Genomic DNA, 13,174 nt, shown 5'->3' with positions numbered 1-13,174 from the left:
ACCTCTACACTCTAACCGCGAGGTTACCTGCCACCTCTACACTCTAACCACTTGGCTACCTGCCACCTCTACACTCTAACCACTAGGATACCTGCCACCTCTACACTCTAACCACTAGGCTACCTGCGACCTCTACACTCTAACCACTAGGCTACCTGCGAGCTCTACACTCTAACCACTAGGCTACCTGCGAGCTCTACACTCTAACCACTAGGCTACCTGCGACCTCTACACTCTAACCACTAGGCTACCTGCGACCTCTACACTCTAACCACTAGGCTACCTGCCACCTCTACACTCTAGCCACTAGGCTACCTGACACCTCTACACTCTAACCACTAGGCTACCTGCGACCTCTACACTCTAACCACTAGGCTACCTGCCACCTCTACACTCTAACCACTAGGCTACCTGCCACCTCTACACTCTAACCACTAGGCTACCTGCCACCTCTACACTCTAACCACTAGGCTACCTGCCACCTCTACACTCTAACCACTAGGCTACCTGCGACCTCTACACTCTAACCACTAGGCTACCTGCCACCTCTACACTCTAACCACTAGGCTACCTGCCACCTCTACACTCTAACCACTAGGCTACCTGCCACCTCTACACTCTAACCACTAGGCTACCTGCCACCTCTACACTCTAACCACTAGGCTACCTGCGACCTCCACACTCTAACCACTAGGCTACATTACATTACATTACATTTAAGTCATTTAGCAGACGCTCTTATCCAGATCGACTTACAAATTGGTGCATCCAGTGGAACATCCACTTTACAATAGTGCATCTAAATCTTTTAGTGGGGGGGGGGTGAGAAGGATTACTTATCCTATCCTAGGTATTCCTTAAAGAGGTGGGGTTTCAGGTGTCTCCGGGAAGGTGGTGATTGACTCCGCTGTCCTGGCGTCGTGAGGGAGTTTGTTCCACCATTGGGGGGCCAGCCCCTGCCACCTCTACACTCTAACCACTAGGCTACCTGCCACCTCTCCACTCTAACCGCTAGGTTACCTGCAAGTACAGGTGCAGTGATCTGTAAACTGCTCTGACAGTTTACAGATGGTAAATGACAGTTGGTAAATGACAGTGGTCAGAGCAGTTTACAGATGGTAAATGACAGTTGGTAAATGACAGTTGGTAAATGACAGTGGTCAGAGCAGTTTACAGATGGTAAATGACAGTTGGTAAATGACAGTTGGTAAATGACAGTGGTCAGAGCAGTTTACAGATGGTAAATGACAGTTGGTAAATGACAGTTGGTAAATGACAGTGGTCAGAGCAGTTTACAGATGGTAAATGACAGATGGTAAATGACAGATGGTAAATGACAGATGGTAAATGACAGTTGGTAAATGACAGATGGTAAATGACAGTGGTATAGCAGTTCTATTGTATTGATCTATTATAATCTCTAACTGGTATGTACCCTATATCAGTCTACCGAATCCAAGCAGTCTTCAGTCTACTCTGGTCTACTTGGTGTACACGGTGAGAGCGTCATTTAGAGCGGGAAAGCAAGACCGATACGAATGGATGCACGTGCCGCGTTAGCGTTAGCTACAACGATCTGAATCAAAAACGACTTTAGGCGACGGAGGAAGAAACTAATCGTTACATCCCTGATGATTATTATTCTGATTCTGAGCCTCAGCCTGAACCGAGGCCCTCCGAGGCCCTCCGATCCGAGGCCCTCCGAGGCCCTCCGAGGCCCGCGCCACCACCAAACTGAAACTGTGACACCGGAGAGAGGAAGGGAGAGGTTTGTTTGAATAGAAGCCAGAATGCTACAGGGATTTATCATCACTGAGAGAGCAAACCCATAATCAACACACTCACCAGCTTTCCAAGTTTATGTGACTTGGACATGCTCCAGCTGATGACATCGCGTGAAGACGCACGCCATCTAAGCACAAGTTGACAATCATTTTTTGTTGTTGGACTGACTGCTGTCATATTGCCACTTACATTCATTTGAATCTCATTATTGGTTTTGTGCTGATTTCCACCATTTTGTATTAATTGTTTTTAAACACTTGGTGCTTATAATGATATTTGGGCTACTGATGTTTTCATCATTTGAATACTTGAATATTAGTGTTTTTGGTTGTTGTTTTTTACATTATAGTTCACAGGTATTCAACTTGTTACCCTACGAGGTCTGGAGCCTGCTGGTTCTCTCTTCTACCTGATAATCAATTACATACACCTGGTCTCCCAGGTCTAAATCAGTCCCTGATTAGAGGAGAATCACCCACCTGGTGTCCCTGGTCTAAATCAGTCCCTGATTAGAGGAGAATCACCCACCTGGTGTCCCTGGTCTAAATCAGTCCCTGATTAGAGGAGAATCACCCACCTGGTGTCCCTGGTCTAAATCAGTCCCTGATTAGAGGGCCTGGTCTCCCGGGTCTAAATCAGTCCCTGATTAGAGGAGAATCACCCACCTGGTGTCCTTGGTCTAAATTAGTCCGTGATTAGAGGGCCTGGTCTCCCAGATCTAAATCAGTCCCTGATTAGAGGGCCTGGTCTCCCAGGTCTAAATCAGTCCCTGATTAGAGGGCCTCGTCTCCCAGGTCTAAATCAGTCCCTGATAAGAGGGCCTGGTCTCCCAGGTCTAAATCAGTCCCTGATTAGAGGGCCTGGTATCCCAGGTCTAAATCAGTCCCTGATTAGAGGGCCTGGTCTCCCAGGTCTAAATCAGTCCCTGATTAGAGGAGAATCACCCACCTGGTGTCCCAGGTCTAAATCAGTCCCTGATTAGAGGGCCTGGTGTCCCAGGTCTAAATCAGTCCCTGATTAGAGGAAAATCACCCACCTGGTGTCCCAGGTCTAAATCAGTCCCTGATAAGAGGGCCTGGTCTCCCAGGTCTAAATCAGTCCCTGATTAGAGGGCCTGGTCTCCCAGGTCTAAATCAGTCCCTGATTAGAGGGCCTGGTCTCCCAGGTCTAAATTAGTCCCTGATTAGAGGGCCTGGTGTCCCAGGTCTAAATCAGTCCCTGATTAGAGGGCTTGGTCTCCCAGGCCTAAATCAGTCCCTGATTAGAGGGCCTTGTGTCCCAGGTCTAAATCAGTCCCTGATTAGAGGGCCTGGTCTCCCAGGTCTAAATCAGTCCCTGATTAGAGGGCCTGGTCTCCCAGGTCTAAATCAGTCCCTGATTAGAAGGCCTGGTCTCCCAGGTCTAAATCAGTCCCTGATTAGAGGGCCTTGTGTCCCAGGTCTAAATCAGTCCCTGATTAGAAGGCCTGGTCTCCCAGGTCTAAATCAGTCCCTGATAAGAGGGCCTGGTCTCCCAGGTCTAAATCAGTCACTGATTAGAGGGCCTGGTCTCCCAGGTCTAAATCAGTCCCTGATTAGAGGGCCTGGTCTCCCAGGTCTAAATCAGTCCCTGATTAGAGGAGAATCACCCACCTGGTGTCCCAGGTCTAAATCAGTCCCTGATTAGAGGGCCTGGTGTCCCAGGTCTAAATCAGTCCCTGATTAGAGGAGAATCACCCACCTGGTGTCCCAGGTCTAAATCAGTCCCTGATAAGAGGGCCTGGTCTCCCAGGTCTAAATCAGTCCCTGATTAGAGGGCCTGGTCTCCCAGGTCTAAATCAGTGCCTGATTAGAGGGCCTGGTCTCCCAGGTCTAAATTAGTCCCTGATTAGAGGGCCTGGTGTCCCAGGTCTAAATCAGTCCCTGATTAGAGGAGAATCACCCACCTGGTGTCCCAGGTCTAAATCAGTCCCTGATAAGAGGGCCTGGTCTCCCAGGTCTAAATCAGTCCCTGATTAGAGGGCCTGGTCTCCCAGGTCTAAATCAGTGCCTGATTAGAGGGCCTGGTCTCCCAGGTCTAAATTAGTCCCTGATTAGAGGGCCTGGTGTCCCAGGTCTAAATCAGTCCCTGATTAGAGGGCTTGGTCTCCCAGGTCTAAATCAGTCCCTGATTAGAGGGCCTTGTGTCCCAGGTCTAAATCAGTCCCTGATTAGAGGGCCTGGTCTCCCAGGTCTAAATCAGTCCCTGATTAGAGGGCCTGGTCTCCCAGGTCTAAATCAGTCCCTGATTAGAAGGCCTGGTCTCCCAGGTCTAAATCAGTCCCTGATTAGATGGAGACAATGACAACAAGGAGTGGAACGGGCTTCGACATCCAGAGTTAAATTTGAGGGGCATAAACAGTAACATAAACTAATATGGTCCTTCTGTAGCACAGTTGGTAGAGCATGGTGCTTGTAACGCCAGGGTAGTGGGTTGATTCCCGGGACCACCCATACGTAGAATGTATGCACACATGACTGTAAGTCGCTTTGGATAAAAGCGTCTGCTAAATGGCATATATTATTATTATTATATTATAAAATAACAATTTTTAATTTGAAATAATACATTTGAAAAAATGTTATTCCAAAGTGACCTTCATATTTATTATTTATTTATTTATTTATTTGCACCAAAGAAAACAAGGGATAGACGACAATAGAGATTCAAATAACTGGAGAAGCAAACGTTGTGCAGGAAAACCACACCAGTCCTTCATCAACACAAAGTAAATGACTATTTATTTATTTTGTTGCGACAGTGGAATGAATACATGTGATGTTGTGCTGTTAGAATGTAGCAGCCGTGTGTGGTGTTGTGTATCATGTAGTGGAATTAATACGTGTGATATGTGCTTTTAGAGACGATCCACCCCCATTCCTCAAGACCACAGACTAAACCTTTTAGAGAAGATCCACCCCCCCCCCCCAGTCCTCAAGACCACAGACTAAACCTTTTAGAGAAGATCCACCCCCAGTCCTCAAGACCACAGACTAAACCTTTTAGAAAAGATCCCCCCCCCAGTCCTCAAGACCACAGACCAGAGTAAACCTTTTAGGGACGATCCACCCCCCCATTCCTCAAGACCACAGACTAAACCTTTTAGAGAAGATCCACCCCCCAGTCCTCAAGACCACAGACTAAACCTTTTAGAGACGATCCACCCCCCCAGTCCTCAAGACCACAGACTAAACATTTTAGAGAAGATACACCCCCAGTCCTCAAGACCACAGACTACTAAACCTTTTAGAGACGATCCACCCCCCAGTCCTCAAGACCACAGACTAAACCTTTTAGAAAAGATCCCCCCCCCCCAGTCCTCAAGACCACAGACTAAACCTTTTAGAGAAGATCCCCCAGTCCTCAAGACCACAGACTAAACCTTTTAGAAAAGATCCCCCCCAGTCCTCAAGACCACAGACTAAACCTTTTAGAAAAGATCCCCCCCAGTCCTCAAGACCACAGACTAAACCTTTTAGAAAAGATCCCCCAGTCCTCAAGACCACAGACCAGACTAAACCTTTTAGGGACGATCCACCCCCCCAGTCCTCAAGACCACAGACTAAACCTTTTAGAGAAGATTCACCCCCCAGTCCTCAAGACCACAGACTAAACCTTTTAGAGAAGATCCACCCCCAGTCCTCAAGACCACAGACTAAACCTTTTAGAGAAGATCCACCCCCAGTCCTCAAGACCACAGACTAAACCTTTTAGAGAAGATCCACCCCCCCAGTCCTCAAGACCACAGACTACTAAACCTTTTAGAGACGATCCACCCCCAGTCCTCAAGACCACAGACTAAACCTTTTAGAAAAGATCCCCCAGTCCTCAAGACCACAGACTAAACCTTTTAGAGAAGATCCACCCCCCCCAGTCCTCAAGACCACAGACTAAACCTTTTAGAGAAGATCCACCCCCCAGTCCTCAAGACCACAGACTAAACCTTTTAGAGAAGATCCACCCCCCAGTCCTCAAGACCACAGACCAGACTAAACCTTTTAGAGACGATCCATCCCCCATTCCTCAGGCCAAAATTATGTCCTGGCTTCTGTAAACTGTTAAAAGGAGCAGGTAAGTAAAGCCACATTATTTTTGGGCAGCTGAAAAACCCCATAATAATCACGAGGTACCAAGAGGTAAATGCTGAACGTCTACCCCACGGAAACCTTTTCTCGTGAGAAAACATGAGGGCTTACTAATGCTTGGAAATGAAAACTTGGTGTGTTGTGGATGCCATGTTGATGTTTTTGGCTCACATCCTCCTGTGTCTTGTTATTAACCTGCATTTAGCTGGCACTTCATCACCCTCTAGTGGTTGATAATAACACTGCACATTAAAACACGATCCGGGGTCCTAAAAAAAAAAAAAAAATCAATAGTGATTTGATTTCCCCCTCTTCTTCTCCCTCCGGGGGCCGGTTTGAAGGACAACTATCCCACCTCATAACAGGAACACTTGACTCCTCTGTCGGTTCTAATCAACATCAACTAACTCCAAGACAATTTACTTTCTGAAGACAGATTGTGATTTTCAGTCCCTCCGTAGGCGCTCACTGCAGAATGGGGAAACGTTCAGGAATGTGTATGGAAGGTGTGTCCGATAGACTTCAGTGTCTATCACTTTATTCATTGACACATTTTGTACAGAGAGAAATCTACTGTTTGTTGATGATGTCGCTTATTTATTGGGGGGGGGGGTGGAACTGAGACCAGAGAGGAAGAGGTTCCCACTCACTTGCGCAAAGAAATCTGTCCAATTATCGGCGGGTTTTTGATGATTAAACAAGTAGTAGGTTTGTCGATGATTTGCCCCTCACTGGCCAATCAGAACGTACTCCGTGGCGATGATTTGCCCCTCACTGGCCAATCAGAACGTACTCCGTGGCGATGATTTGCCCCTCACTGGCCAATCAGAACGTACTCCGTGGCGATGATTTGCCCCTCACTGGCCAATCAGAACGTACTCCGTGGCGATGATTTGCCCCTCACTGGCCAATCAGAACGTACTCCATGGCGATGATTTGCCCCTCACTGGCCAATCAGAACGTACTCCGTGGCGATGATTTGCCCCTCACTGGCCAATCAGAACGTACTCCGTGGCGATGATTTGCCCCTCACTGGCCAATCAGAACGTACTCCATGGCGATGATTTGCCCCTCACTGGCCAATCAGAACGTACTCCATGGCGATGATTTGCCCCTCACTGGCCAATCAGAACGTACTCCATGGCGATGATTTGCCCCTCACTGGCCAATCAGAACGTACTCCATATAGGGTCTAGGCCTACATAGCATTCCCACTGATATAGGGTCTAGGCCTACATAGCATTCCCACTGATATAGGGTCTAGGCCTACATAGCATTCCCACTGATATAGGGTCTAGGCCTACATAGCATTCCCACAGATATAGGGTCTAGGCCTACATAGCATTCCCACTGATATAGGGTCTAGGCCTACATAGCATTCCCACTGATATAGGGTCTAGGCCTACATAGCATTCCCACTGATATAGGGTCTAGGCCTACATAGCATTCCCACTGATATAGAGGCATGGCCTACATAGCATTCCCACTGATATAGAGGCATGGCCTACATAGCATTCCCACTGATATAGGGTCTAGGCCTACATAGCATTCCCACTGATATAGGGTCTAGGCCTACATAGCATTCGCACTGATATAGGGTCTAGGCCAACATAGCATTCCCACTGATATAGAGGCATGGCCTACATAGCATTCCCACTGATATAGGGTCTAGGCCTACATAGCATTCCCACTGATATAGGGTCTAGGCCAACATAGCATTCCCACTGATATAGAGGCATGGCCTACATAGCATTCCCACTGATATAGGGTCTAGGCCTACATAGCATTCCCACTGATATAGGGTCTAGGCCTACATAGCATTCCCACTGATATAGGGTCTAGGCCTACATAGCATTCCCACTGATATAGGGTCTAGGCCTACATAGCATTCCCACTGATATAGGGTCTAGGCCAACATAGCATTCCCACTGATATAGAGGCATGGCCTACATAGCATTCCCACTGATATAGGGTCTAGGCCTACATAGCATTCCCACTGATATAGGGTCTAGGCCTACATAGCATTCCCACTGATATAGAGGCATGGCCTACATAGCATTCCCACTGATATAGGGTCTAGGCCTACATAGCATTCCCACTGATATAGGGTCTAGGCCTACATAGCATTCCCACTGATATAGGGTCTAGGCCTACATAGCATTCCCACTGATATAGGGTCTAGGCCTACATAGCATTCCCACTGATATAGAGGCATGGCCTACATAGCATTCCCACTGATATAGGGTCTAGGCCTACATAGCATTCCCACTGATATAGGGTCTAGGCCTACATAGCATTCCCACTGATATAGGGTCTAGGCCTACATAGCATTCCCACTGATATAGGGTCTAGGCCTACATAGCATTCCCACTGATATAGAGGCATGGCCTACATAGCATTCCCACTGATATAGGGTCTAGGCCTACATAGCATTCCCACTGATATAGGGTCTAGGCCTACATAGCATTCCCACTGATATAGAGGCATGGCCTACATAGCATTCCCACTGATATAGAGGCATGGCCTACATAGCATTCCCACTGATATAGAGGCATGGCCTACATAGCATTCCCACTGATATAGGGTCTAGGCCTACATAGCATTCCCACTGATATAGGGTCTAGGCCTACATAGCATTCGCACTGATATAGGGTCTAGGCCAACATAGCATTCCCACTGATATAGAGGCATGGCCTACATAGCATTCCCACTGATATAGGGTCTAGGCCTACATAGCATTCCCACTGATATAGGGTCTAGGCCAACATAGCATTCCCACTGATATAGAGGCATGGCCTACATAGCATTCCCACTGATATAGGGTCTAGGCCTACATAGCATTCCCACTGATATAGGGTCTAGGCCTACATAGCATTCCCACTGATATAGGGTCTAGGCCTACATAGCATTCCCACTGATATAGGGTCTAGGCCTACATAGCATTCCCACTGATATAGGGTCTAGGCCAACATAGCATTCCCACTGATATAGAGGCATGGCCTACATAGCATTCCCACTGATATAGGGTCTAGGCCTACATAGCATTCCCACTGATATAGGGTCTAGGCCTACATAGCATTCCCACTGATATAGAGGCATGGCCTACATAGCATTCCCACTGATATAGGGTCTAGGCCTACATAGCATTCCCACTGATATAGGGTCTAGGCCAACATAGCATTCCCACTGATATAGAGGCATGGCCTACATAGCATTCCCACTGATATAGGGTCTAGGCCTACATAGCATTCCCACTGATATAGGGTCTAGGCCTACATAGCATTCCCACTGATATAGAGGCATGGCCTACATAGCATTCCCACTGATATAGGGTCTAGGCCTACATAGCATTCCCACTGATATAGGGTCTAGGCCTACATAGCATTCCCACTGATATAGGGTCTAGGCCTACATAGCATTCCCACTGATATAGGGTCTAGGCCTACATAGCATTCCCACTGATATAGGGTCTAGGCCTACATAGCATTCCCACTGATATAGGGTCTAGGCCTACATAGCATTCCCACTGATATAGGGTCTAGGCCTACATAGCATTCCCACTGATATAGAGGCATGGCCTACATAGCATTCCCACTGATATAGGGTCTAGGCCTACATAGCATTCCCACTGATATAGGGTCTAGGCCTACATAGCATTCCCACTGATATAGGGTCTAGGCCTACATAGCATTCCCACTGATATAGGGTCTAGGCCTACATAGCATTCATCATTTCTCCCCGTGGCCATATAATATCAAAACAACACAGTAGCTCCACAGTAGCTGGACAAAGATCCAATATAAAGAGAGAGAGAATGTCCACTACCTGTTATCCAGCTCCCTGATAGGCCTGTGTTTTATCCACTAACTGTTATCCAGCTCCCTGATAGGCCTGTTATCCTGCTCCCTGATAGGCCTGTTATCCACTAACTATTATCCAGCTCCCTGATAGGCCTGTTATCCTGCTCCCTGATAGGCCTGTTATCCACTAACTGTTATCCAGCTCCCTGATAGGCCTGTTATCCTGCTCCCTGATAGGCCTGTTATCCACTAACTGTTATCCAGCTCCCTGATAGGCCTGTTATCCTGCTCCCTGATAGGCCTGTTATCCACTAACTGTTATCCAGCTCCCTGATAGGCCTGTTATCCAGCTCCCTGATAGACCTGTGTTTTATCCACTAACTGTTATCCAGCTCCCCGATAGGCCTGTTATCCTGCTCCCTGATAGGCCTGTGTTTTATCCACTAACTGTTATCCAGCTCCCTGATTGGCCTGTTATCCACTAACTGTTATCCAGCTCCCTGATAGGCCTGTTATCCAGCTCCCTGATAGACCTGTGTTTTATCCACTAACTGTTATCCAGCTCCCCGATAGGCCTGTTATCCTGCTCCCTGATAGGCCTGTGTTTTATCCACTAACTGTTATCCAGCTCCCTGATTGGCCTGTTATCCACTAACTGTTATCCTGCTCCCCGATAGGCCTGTTATCCAGCTCCCCGATAGGCCTGTTATCCAGCTCCCTGATAGGCCTGTTATCCTACTCCCTGATAGGCCTGTTATCCAGCTCCCCGATTGGCCTGTGTTTTATGAACCCAATCAGAACCATCTATCAGATCAGATCTCATTCACACATCTCCATAAGTCGCATTGCATTCTCACCACGGACGTTGTCCCCATAAAACCAGGAAGGTGAACCATTCTAATAAGTTTGGTCGTAATAAAATTAAATGAAAAAAAAAAGTAATCTGTATTTTTATTTTATTTTTAACAACAACTATAAATACATGTAAAAAAAAAAAAGTAATGACATCATAAAATCACCAGGATATAAAAATAAAAGAAGAAGACAGGCATTGTATTATAATATTATAATGAGGTTCTCATCTCCATCGTCTCCCGATGGACAATGGGCACGACGTAGCCTACATCTTGGAGAGGGTTTCTACACACGTCCAGAACGGGGCCCTGTATGGTTAAAATAATCTGCCTACAATGCAGATATAAAAATATATATATTTGTAAAAAAAAAGGTTGAACGTCGGCTCACTGTTGTACTCCTATGAAAGTTTATATTTTAATAAAGATTTGGGGATTTAGATTGATTTAGATTTGGGGATTTAGATGTATTTCTCAGGAGCCAAACCCTTTATCGACAGCCTCACCACTGAATTGGGTAGTGCAGAAAACAGCCTTCATTGAGGACTATGCTATGCTTGGTTTTTAACCAAAGAAAATGAAAACGTGGGGGAGCTACTCTTGTTCCATGGGCATATAGGCAGTGTCCGTCACGGCTGGATGTAGGCTGTGTTTCAGCTGTCAGAATTCATGCCATAATCAACCACGTTACCACTAAAACCAGCTGTTGGTTAGATTAAAATATCCCTATCAGCAAATTAAAATAGATTAAAATAAATTGTAAAAAATGATAATTTTTAAATGCATTTTAGATCACGTTTTTAGAGACACACCCCTCCCATCTGAGCCCCTTCCATTCCACCCCTCCCATCTGAGCCCCTCCCATTCCAACCCCGCCATCTGAGCCCCTCCCATTCCACCCCCCTTCTGAGCCCCTCCCATTCCACCCCCCATCTGAGCCCCTCCCATTCCACCCCCCCCATCTGAGCCCCTCCCATTCCACCCCCCCATCTGAGCCCCTCCCATTCCACCCCCCATCTGAGCCCCTCCCATTCCACCTCTTCCATGTGAGCCCCTCCCATTCCACCCCCCATCTGAGCCCCTTCCATTCCACCCCTCCCATCTGAGCCCCTCCCATTCCACCCCCGCCATCTGAGCCCCTCCCATTCCACCCCCACCATCTGAGCCCCTCCCATTCCACCCCCCGCCATCTGAGCCCCTCCTATTCCACCCCTCCCATTCCACCCCTCCCATTCCACCCCTCCCATGTGAGCCCCTCCCATTCCACCCCTCCCATGTGAACCCCTCCCATTCCACCCCTCCCATGTGAGCCCCTCCCATGTGAGCCCCTCCCATTCCACCCCTCCCATGTGAACCCCTCCCATTCCACCCCTCCCATGTGAGCCCCTCCCATTCCACCCCTCCCATGTGAGCCCCTCCCATTCCACCCCGCCATCTGAGCAGAAGCGAGCTGATATAAGACAGGCAAATTGCCTAACCTGGCGTTAGAGCTGAAAAATGCCCGTGTGGCAGTTTTTAAATGGCGAAATTGCAACCTTTGCAACCTAACGAAAATACAGTCACAAATTGCTCAGGATTAACACATTAACACCATGGCAACGCCGGCGACACACCTGCATCCATGACACGCAGGTTAGAAATATCACAACCAACTGTAAACCAACTATATTCCTTTGGGGGCAGGCTCAAAAGACACTAAGATAGATAGCTGTTGCTAGCAGTTTGTCCTGGGTTATTATTTTACCGGATCATGCATATGGACCCCTTTTTAATTGGTTCAATGTCGAATTTTGACCAAGGATCAATACAAAAAAAAATGTTGTGTTTCTCTACTCCAATGACTGAAATCCTTGTTTTTAGTTAGTTATCTTTGATGTTCCTCTTTCAAGCAACCACGTGGATTTGAATGCCTGACATGTGTCTCCCACATTCATCCACGCCCGGGAACAGTGGGTTAACTGCCTCGCTCAGGGGCAAAACGGAAGATGTTTTACCTTATCTGCTCAGGGATTCGATCCAGCAACCTTACGGTTAACTGTCCCAGCGCTTCTAGCCGACCAGGCTACTTGCCGCAGCCAATAAGGAAAGGACTTGCAGCGCGTGAAGCATCTCAAATAGAACCAAGTTCTATTTTAGAGCTCGACTACGCAGACGCTTCGTTAACGTGCTGAAACGGTGTTGGAGAAATGATTGAATAACATGTAGTCTCGTGCACCCAACATGGGGCAGTGTAGTTAGCACGTTAAAGGCATAGCCGCTAGAAGATGTTTGGGGTTGTGGGTACTGAGACTTTTTCCCAGAACGAGGAGACAGGGGGTTCTTGTTTTGGTTCTTCAGGAGTGATGCAGCACCCGTAGTTCCCGCGGCTATGGTTACGGGCACATGGGAAATCTATCCCCATATTCTAGTCTATTTTGTAGCCAGAATCAAGTTATATTCCAATACATCATGCGGGATATTTTAATTAATATACTAGAACGCTTGAACAGACATTCGGTGCAATTTAAAGTAGATACTCGTTCTGAACTAGAGTTGTCAGTCATCTCTGAGTGAATCGTATTATTCATAACTGTGCAGAACGTAAAAAAACAATAGAGAATGTATTAAGGAGCCTTATCTTTCAATAAGTACA

The sequence above is a fragment of the Oncorhynchus keta genome, chromosome 26, assembly GCF_023373465.1.
Source record: "Oncorhynchus keta strain PuntledgeMale-10-30-2019 chromosome 26, Oket_V2, whole genome shotgun sequence".
In the NCBI taxonomy this organism is placed as follows: domain Eukaryota; kingdom Metazoa; phylum Chordata; class Actinopteri; order Salmoniformes; family Salmonidae; genus Oncorhynchus; species Oncorhynchus keta.
The sequence above is the reverse complement of the archived record's forward strand: the minus strand, read 5'-3'. Positions refer to the sequence as shown.